This window comes from Temnothorax nylanderi, unplaced genomic scaffold (genome assembly GCF_030848795.1).
Source record: "Temnothorax nylanderi isolate EJ_2023f unplaced genomic scaffold, tnyl_v1.0 TNYL_tig0672_pilon, whole genome shotgun sequence".
Lineage (NCBI taxonomy): Eukaryota > Metazoa > Arthropoda > Insecta > Hymenoptera > Formicidae > Temnothorax > Temnothorax nylanderi.
Window position 1 is genome coordinate 76,704 of NW_027249734.1, and position 9,048 is coordinate 85,751.

The 9,048-nt window shown below is 33.7% G+C and overlaps 1 long non-coding RNA gene across 1 annotated transcript; it reads right to left on the reverse strand.

Moving 5' to 3' along the window:
* Positions 1-105: 105 nt before the first annotated feature.
* LOC139784762 (uncharacterized) lies at positions 106-6,119 on the reverse strand. The gene is made up of 3 exons (XR_011721673.1): positions 6,074-6,119; positions 4,335-4,470; positions 106-666 (listed from the first exon to the last, which is right to left on the reverse strand). It is a non-coding gene; the product is annotated as an uncharacterized lncRNA (long non-coding RNA).
* Positions 6,120-9,048: the final 2,929 nt, after the last annotated feature.

The window sequence follows — 9,048 nt, forward strand, 5'->3', positions numbered from 1 at the left end:
TTATTATTAACAGAATAAAGAGATTTTAATATTATTTAATATTGATAATAATACCTTCCATCCCTACAATATTCCATTATAATGCAATATTCAGAAAATGTCGTTGCAAATAATCTATATCCAAGTGTGCATTTTTGAAATCTGCTGTTAAATTATGAATATCCTCATGGTGTGGAAAGTGCGTGCAGTTAATTTCCATTAACAGATTAGTTAAACTCTTCTCATAATTTCTAGGACGGACCAACTCTGATGTACCGATAAGCATCACAGCATCTAGCTTTGTGTAAAGAGGTATTCCATGGAAATCTGTACCTCTGTCTTTAAAAAATAGTCTTAGCATTTTCGTTTTAAAGTCACGTGGGTGTGATAAGGGTGGAGAAAATAATCTTGATGTCGGGGGTACAATCTCAGAATTCTTATTAGTTCCAGATTGGAACGCTACTTGTTGTTGAAGAGAATAAACTCGTCTGGTATATAAATCAGTTTCTGTACAATTTCTCCACCACTCATTATTAGAATCAATCTCAGACTTATAATCAGTTCCCCACAATTTAAACCACTCATTATTAGAATCATCTTGAGCCGAAATTTGAATTACGTCTCCAGGATTGTACATTTCGTATATAGAAACTCTGATTGGATATACAGCTTCATGAAACTCGATATCTTTAAAAAAGAAAATATAATTATACTCTCTTCTCAACAAAAAAGCGTATCTTCATTAACAATATCTTACTTCCCGCGGAAAAGAGTTAAATATGTTTTAAATATGGTTTATATTAGTCATTTATATGAACGAAATTAAACTCAAATAAAAACCAAATATTGAATATAAAAGTAATTAAATTTAAATATGTTCCAAATTTGGATCGAAATTAAATTTAAATAAGATCTTGCTATTGGATTTAACTTTTCCAGACGCATATATGGATCATATTAATATTTAATAAGCATCTAACCATCCTGAGTTCAAATTTTATTTGTATTTGAAACAAATAAAATTTTAATTAACACCCAAATTAAATTTTTATTTAATTGAAAGTGTTCCCATTGACCCATCATATATTCATATTTAATCAAAAATTGTGATTCATAAGATTTTAATAAACCTGCGAGTTATGTTAGTCTTGCGTTGTAGTCTGTTAGGTTATAGGTTTATTATTGAATTTTGTCATTATCAACCACAAATCTGCATGTTTAATTATGTTAATTATTTTATACTGTCTACATCGTACATATATTTTATAATTTCAGTTTTAGTTATGTAGGTCATTGGCTTCCCACATAGCATGCATATCAAAAAGACGTCCAGAAGATATCCCGAAGATATATTTAGGAGATAGGATATCTTCTCGGGATATCTTCGGGACGTCTTTTTGATATGCATGCTATGTGGGTTTTTAATCATTTTAAATATATATATATCGAAAAACAGGCAAATTATGTATTTTCTGTTAAGACATGGATATTTCATCATTTCGATATCGATTCAAAGCTATTTTGATTTGCCTGTCAAATATATAATAACATTGCCATTATATAGAATGCAATATGAATAAAAAATTATATTGTATTGGCAGACATGGATAATGTAAATATTTTATAATTTGAGCATTATAATAATTGCGTTACAATATTAATTTTTTTAGGCTTCCATTTCCATTAAATAGTTACTTTATAACTGTAAAAGTCACAACAAAATTCCTGTTTGTAATTTGACAATTTTGAAAATTAAAATATTATATAATAGGTACATTTTCAGTACTACATCCGCTCATTTATTAAACAAGAAGTTAAATTAAGCAACTAATTAAATTATTAATATTAAATATTAATACAATAAGATATTTGTATTACATTTATCAAAATAAAAAATAAGTTCAATTATGAAAATAAATATTAATAATTGGACTTATTAAAAATTAAATAATTTGTTCAGATATTGCGCTCGAATTCTTTTCGCGTTTTACAACGCCCGATCGTTTCACATTAGATGGCGCGACGCGCGAGTCGCCACTCTCAAAGAGCCCCCGTCTCCTTCCTCACTCATTAGGTGTCATGGCCGCACTTGCTTGCGTTTCTTCGAACGTGTCGAGTCCGTTATTTCTTTCTTGACGGATTGATCGTTGCGGCGCGTGTTCTGGAGACTAACCGAGCGAGAGTCGGATCACCAGGGAGAGCTCACCGCCAGGAAAGGGAGAGCTGCGGCAGCTAGCGTCCGAGAGGGAGGATCGAGGCGAGGAATCCGGTTCAGCGAGCGGAGTCCTTAAGGAGGTTGGTTAGTTCTCGGTGCGAGGCAGGCGGCGCGGCAGGGGGAAAGCATATAGGTTAGATTTTCGTCGCGTGAAATAAACGAATTTTAGCAAATAAATATGTGGAATGCATTTAATTGCTGTTTCTAAGGTTTTAAAAAGAGTTGTTTGTACAATTGAAACCCAATACGTTATTATCCACATTAAATGTGGAAATAATAAATGTGGTCCGTTTTTTTATTTTACAATTCTTGATAACTATAAAGACGAATCATTTCAGTCTTCGAGAAGTTTTTCCTAAATATGTTAAAGAGTTATTTGCACCTATTTTCACTAAATTCTTATCATTTTTAATATGCTTTCGAGAGTTACATTACAGGTTAGTAACATTTTTGCTGTCGCCCGTGTATAAGAGAGAGACAAGAGTATAACTTCAATAATTAATTACTCGACAACCATGCAGACGATTATCTTCAACTTTGCATATATGGACGACAGATTCCCATAGACGAATATTCTCCATTGAACTAATTCTTATCAAATTGCTTTGACTAACCACCCTCCTTAAGAGATTCTCATTGGGACGCCATATTTGTTACTTTCATTTGAGGGTTCATATTTTTAGGGTTTATACCGTCATTTTTTAAGGATTAATCATTAATTGAAGGTTAACTATCACTTGAAGGTTAACCATCATCATCCGAAGAAAAACTCTTAAAGTTGGGTGTGATTTCGGACCGCCAATTGAAGATTAACCTTCAAATGATGGTTAACCTTCAATTGGTCCGAAATCACACCCAACTTTAAGAGTTTTTCTATGGTGTTTTTTTAACGGTTAACACCAAAAGTTGAGTGTATTTTTCCATAAGGGTTCAATTTGATTAAGTATATAAAAAATGTCTCTATTTTTATTCTTTTGAGCTAGCAAATTGTATTCTTGGTTTTTATGGTGATTAATATTTTGTGCAACTGCATCAATCTTTTTGTTGCTAGCGATTAATATTGTTTTTATGTATTCGATTACTGCGCAAGTGTTGCGCATTTCGTTAATTTTATCAGAAGTTTACTTATCTTCTTTTTGTACCACTGGATTTAAAGCAAACCAATATAAACACAATAATTGTAATTTATAAACGTTTTTTTTATCTTATAACTCATTCTCTGTTGATACCATATTCTCTAATCCCATTATTATCCTAATTAGCAGACAATGTTTTTTAAACGTTTGAAAAATATTTGAAAATCAGTTTTAAACACATATTACAAAACGTTTGAAAAACATTGCCTGTTGATTGAAACCGCAAAATTTCGGCAAGCTACAACAGGGGCTGGATTTTTGAATTTATTCGCAAGAGAAAGGTATGCGCAAATTCTACTCTTACAGAAAAGTTGCAAGTTGATCGCATGGCTTTTAGTTAATCAACTTGCAACTTTTTTATAAGAGCAGAATTTCCGCATACGTTTTTCTTGCGAATAAATTCAAGGATCCAGCCCCAGGTGCGCGCGCGCTGTGCCTTAAAAGCCTCATTAAGAACGTATAAAGGTCTTATTTGAATTTAATTAAATTTAAATTAGATTTAGAACTTATTAAGAACATATAAAGGTCTTATTTGAATTCAACATATTAAGAACATATAAAAGTTTTATTTGAATTTAATGAAATTTGAATAAAATGTACAACTTATTAATTTCATATATGGTTTCAATAAGATTAATATTTAAATTGAATATATTAGCTAATTAAATCTTATTAAGCCAAATTAAATACGAATATTGTGATGATGATACTGTAAGAAGTACGTATATACTTTGTATACTACGAAACATACGTACGAGTATACACGTCGATTAAGAATATACGACATGTATTCATATGTTCGAGATTTTTAATCGAAATGTATATCGGCATTTCTTCTTATATTCTTAATTAAGTTTTATATATAGAACAAATATGAGCCATATTAATGCAGTTATTCAGCATTAATTTAAATCAAATAAAATTTAAATGGAGATTTTATTAAGGTCCATATAAAGTTCATATTTAACTGTTTTCCGCGGGTTGTGAATTCAGGTATCACATACCAATATAATTATTTCCGATCGGTCTTCTAAGTTGATGCCATGGCGGCCATAGTATACTATTAATATCTGTCATGGATTCCTCGTATTGCCACGGAGTTATTGAAATGTCGATATCATTATTCCATCGATTCAATTTCTGTTTTGAAAAGTCAAAATGTATCAAATAGTAGAAAAAATGTTGTAGCATATTTTAGATTCCGATTACTTTGTACAGGACAATATAACGGATAATACACATACTATATGAAATATGTTTCTCCATTGACACACAAAGAATAAAATAGGATAATTATTTAGTTTAGAGGAGCAACCTTTTTTTTACGACCTTGACCTTGACATATATATTATAGGGAGCACTCTCCTGAGTAACCTTCCAAAGGTTTTAGCCGTCGTTCGTTATTTATTCAAACGTTATTAACAAAAAAGTGTGAGGAATATAATAGTGTTAATTAAGGAAAGTCAATTTGCTGATATGTGTTTATAGACAGCATACATGTGGGCGGAAGAGGAATTCAGCCTCTTCCTTTATGTATAAGTATATATATATATATATATATATATATATATATATATATATAGGGAGAGTTGGATATTACCGCGCGGTTGACAATTCCGCGCCACTGTTTAACTCAATAACTATTTGTATTACGCGCCTACAATGATCTAATATCATAGACTAACACGGAATACCCCCCGCGAATGCGCTGTCAGTTCGTTCCGGCCGTCCATGTGAAAACACTGCGCTCTGCAAGATTTTCTGCTTATTCACTGTAATTTTGCTGGTAGTTTCGATAGAGGTGAGTAATATAATATTTACATTACACGAATAAATTTGACGCATTTGATAGGCTAAAACACTATAAAAATTAGGTTGCAAATGATTTTAGAAACACGCGTTTCTTTTCTATATATTTTAAGGTTGTAAGTGAAATGATCGAGTTTGATAATTTCGTGCCTAAAGTTGAAATTTGAGACTGATTGAATTCTGGAGGACTGATAAGATTTTAAAGTTGTTTTTGTAATTCATAGACAATAGGTATAACGATAACTGTGTGTTAAGAGTTACCAAGGACTGTTTAGTTTACAATGTAAGGTGCTTACAGAAAAGATCGTTGCTTAAGTTTTGATTTGAATTTATAATGATCGTTATTTGTTAACACATTCACTTATTTTTATATGTAGGTAACCTACTAGACGATATTAATGCATAAATATAAAAAAACATTTTGTTATTGTGTTCTACTTCATGTCACTGGCTGAAGCCAGAGTAATTTTTATAGGCACGATATTATCAGACCAGTTCGGTAATACCGCGTTTTCTCATTTTTTGGAAAATTGTTAATATTTTAGTTTGTGCTTAACTTTGAAGATTATTACTATTATATATGGATAGCCAAAATAAATTACCTATCTAAAACTGCACATTTTGTTTTTTTAAAACATTTCTAAGCTTAGATATACGCTTCACTTCTTAGGGGCTCGGTAATATCCAAACTCTCCCCTATACCTCGTTTACATATATATATATATATATATATATATATATTTACTATACATGCTTATTACGTACTATAGTAGAAATCTATATTCTATTTATATCTTTTGTTACTAACTTTTTAATCAATAACGACGGCTAAATCTTTGGAATGTTCCTCAAGAGAGTGATCTTGGCTACATATGTCAAAGTTAAAGTCATGGAGGGAAATTCGTCTATTTTAAATATAATTCTAAATAATTACCTGAAATCGTTCTTCATAGTTTGAAAATTTGGGTGGTCCAATTATGTCGGGGCAGTATGAAATACACTGAAATTAGAGTGGATCTAACGTGTCTTTTCTTCCAAATTGATAGATGAAGTCAACTCTAATATCCTCTTCTCCTACGGATTTCTGCCGATATAAGGATATCGACCCCAACTCTCACGATATAAAGATTGGTAATTGCGATGTCATATTTTCTCTCTGAAAGAAGACCAAAAATATGGAGAATAATAATCTTTGTTTTTGTAGCATATGCTAAAATGCATTATAATATCGTATATTTGTAATTATAGCATAAAGATTTATATAATCTAAATTCATCTTCCTTCCATTCACATTGCTATACTGACACTATTGTCTGCATGTGTATTACGTAATGTAAACTATAGATTTTTAGTACTGCTGTGAATATATTGCAGCCCTTGTAGAAAAAGATTTTAATTAACAATACATTGCAAATCTGTTCTACAGAGAATAGTGTATATCTATAGTATCTATTTTAAAACATTAATTTTCACTGAAACTATAATTTCTTTACTTTTCTATTAACAAATTGTACTATTATTACGGAATATAACGAATAAATTGTTAATAAATAATTATTTTATATATTTTAATTTTGATCTCAATATTCTGCATTGTAACATATTCTTTTTATGAAATAGATATATGTATTTATTTATTTTGTAACGATGCACCCTTGTTAACGCATCGTCTCCCGGCTAACATCCGCCGGATGCCGCCCGACGATCGTCGGGCGAGGATTAGGGCGCGGTGCGCCCACCTTTTTTAATTCGCTCAAAATTATCGTGTGCGCGAGCGTTTGCGGCTCGCGGCACCGATATCGCCTCGGTGGCCCCGACGAACGCCGACGGGAGCCGATCTCCGCCGAGTGCGAGCGTGCGTAATTTCGCACTGCTCCGACCGTCGCGCGGCTGGCACGATAGTAGGGGAGCCAGAGTGCTAAATGGGGATTTACTCGAGCGTCGTAGGAACCTATTGGATTTTGAAGATTAGATGGTAGAAAGAAAAAAAGGTTATATAATGTACACCCTTTCACCGGTGGGGGAAGCGTCTACAGGTTTTCAAAAATGTAAAAAAAATAGTCACATGAAAATACTCGAGCGCGTCAGATATTGATAGTGTATACGCCCCACGTGTCTCTGATATTGGAGGTATTAATCTGCCGGTTTGCATGGTGGGGGTGGCTGTACGGAAGGGTTGAAAACGGGGAAAAAAAAAATTTATTCGAGCGCGTCAGATATTCAGAGGGGATGTTAAGTGAACCCGAAAGAAGCTCCCATTCAAAAGACTGACGATTCGGACATGACGCAAGCTCATGGCGGCTTCTTGATAATGCAAAAAAAAAATCGCCATTTTGAAATACTCGAGCGCGTCAGATTATTATACAGGTGAATCAGCTTGATGTCTAGTCGTGCTGACCATAATCTGACGATTATTTGGAGGATTTTCTTAATCTGACATATTAAAAAAAAATTGTTAAATAAAAAAAATTTTTTTTTTAATTACTAAATGTGACAAATAAAATGCATGGAAAATAGAATGCAAATAAAAAATCTATTTCTTTCAATTATAATATATGCAGAAAAAAATAGTAAAAATGAAAAAAAAAAACTTTAAAAAAATTTTTTTAATCTTCATCTTATCGTGGAAAATACATACAAAATACACACTTTAGAGTATCATCACTCATCGTCGTATTAGATAATTACTAACACAAATATATAATATTAAAACAGACAAACAAGCTAGAGCGTTGTACTGCCACGAACGCGTGTGATCAGCTGTGATGGTGTCATGGCGACGGAAAAGTAGTGTGGGGACGGTGCGAGAGAGTAAGAGATCGAGAAAAAGTGAAAGGGAAAATAGAGCGTAGAGTGGGGAATACATGCTTCACTACAGCTGCACGCACTAAATTTTTCTGACGATTTGTGCTGCTTCGGCTTGTGGAAATCGGCAGATTATATTTTTTCCGTTATTCTTGAATTATTTCCTTCAAAATAAAAAAAAAATTCGACGCGCCGAGAATGTCAAAGTGACGTTTTTTTTTTGCAAGTTGTGACCTCCCACTCCCTTACGTCACGTCAAATCGTCAGATTATTGAATGCACACTTTTCAGCATGTTATTAACCCACCTTACCGAATCTGACGCGCTCGAGTATTCTAACGATCGATTTTTTTTTTACTATTCTGATCGGCTGCTCTAGACGCGCGATTCTATATTAAGGGCTTATATATAGTGGAGGTACTCAACAGGGTGCAAGGTATCCCCTATATGTTAATCTGTCGCGCTCGAGTAAATCCCAAACCCCTCTTGGCTCCCCTACTACGAGGATCGGCCTCTTCACGAATCTATCGCCCCTTATAGAAATCGGCGCCGCGGCGAAAGAAGACACTTCGACTCGCAACCGATACGCTGCTCCCGAAAAGAAAAGACCTATCCAGAACCTCCTAGGGCGACACGCAAAACGGGGTCCAGTAATCTGTACCTCGTCCAAGAAGTCTTGGTCGTCATCCGAACTCCCGTCTAACTTCCCGGGTCGATTGAGCGAGGTGAGCGCATGGCAAAAGCACGTGGCGGGAAGTAAGGCGAGGAGCGAACTTGAGAGACGGGACGTGGAAAAAGCTGAGCGAGGCATCGGGAGAGCAAGGAAAGGATTGGAAGAGAGGAGAGAAGGAGTAGGTGTAGGCAAAGGGTGAAATCTATATATATAAAGTAAGTAAGGGAGAAGGAGGAGGGAGAGGCAGGATATGGTTTAAGATTTTCCGAAATGTATTTTTTATCTTACTCAATGTATTTTATCATTTTCCGATACACGTTATAACATGTTCTACCACATGGTACTGTGTTTCACACGGTAGAAGAACATACGGCCTACACACGTTTAAGTGCATCAAAGAAAAAAAATGGCAAATTTAAATGCTTACGTTCG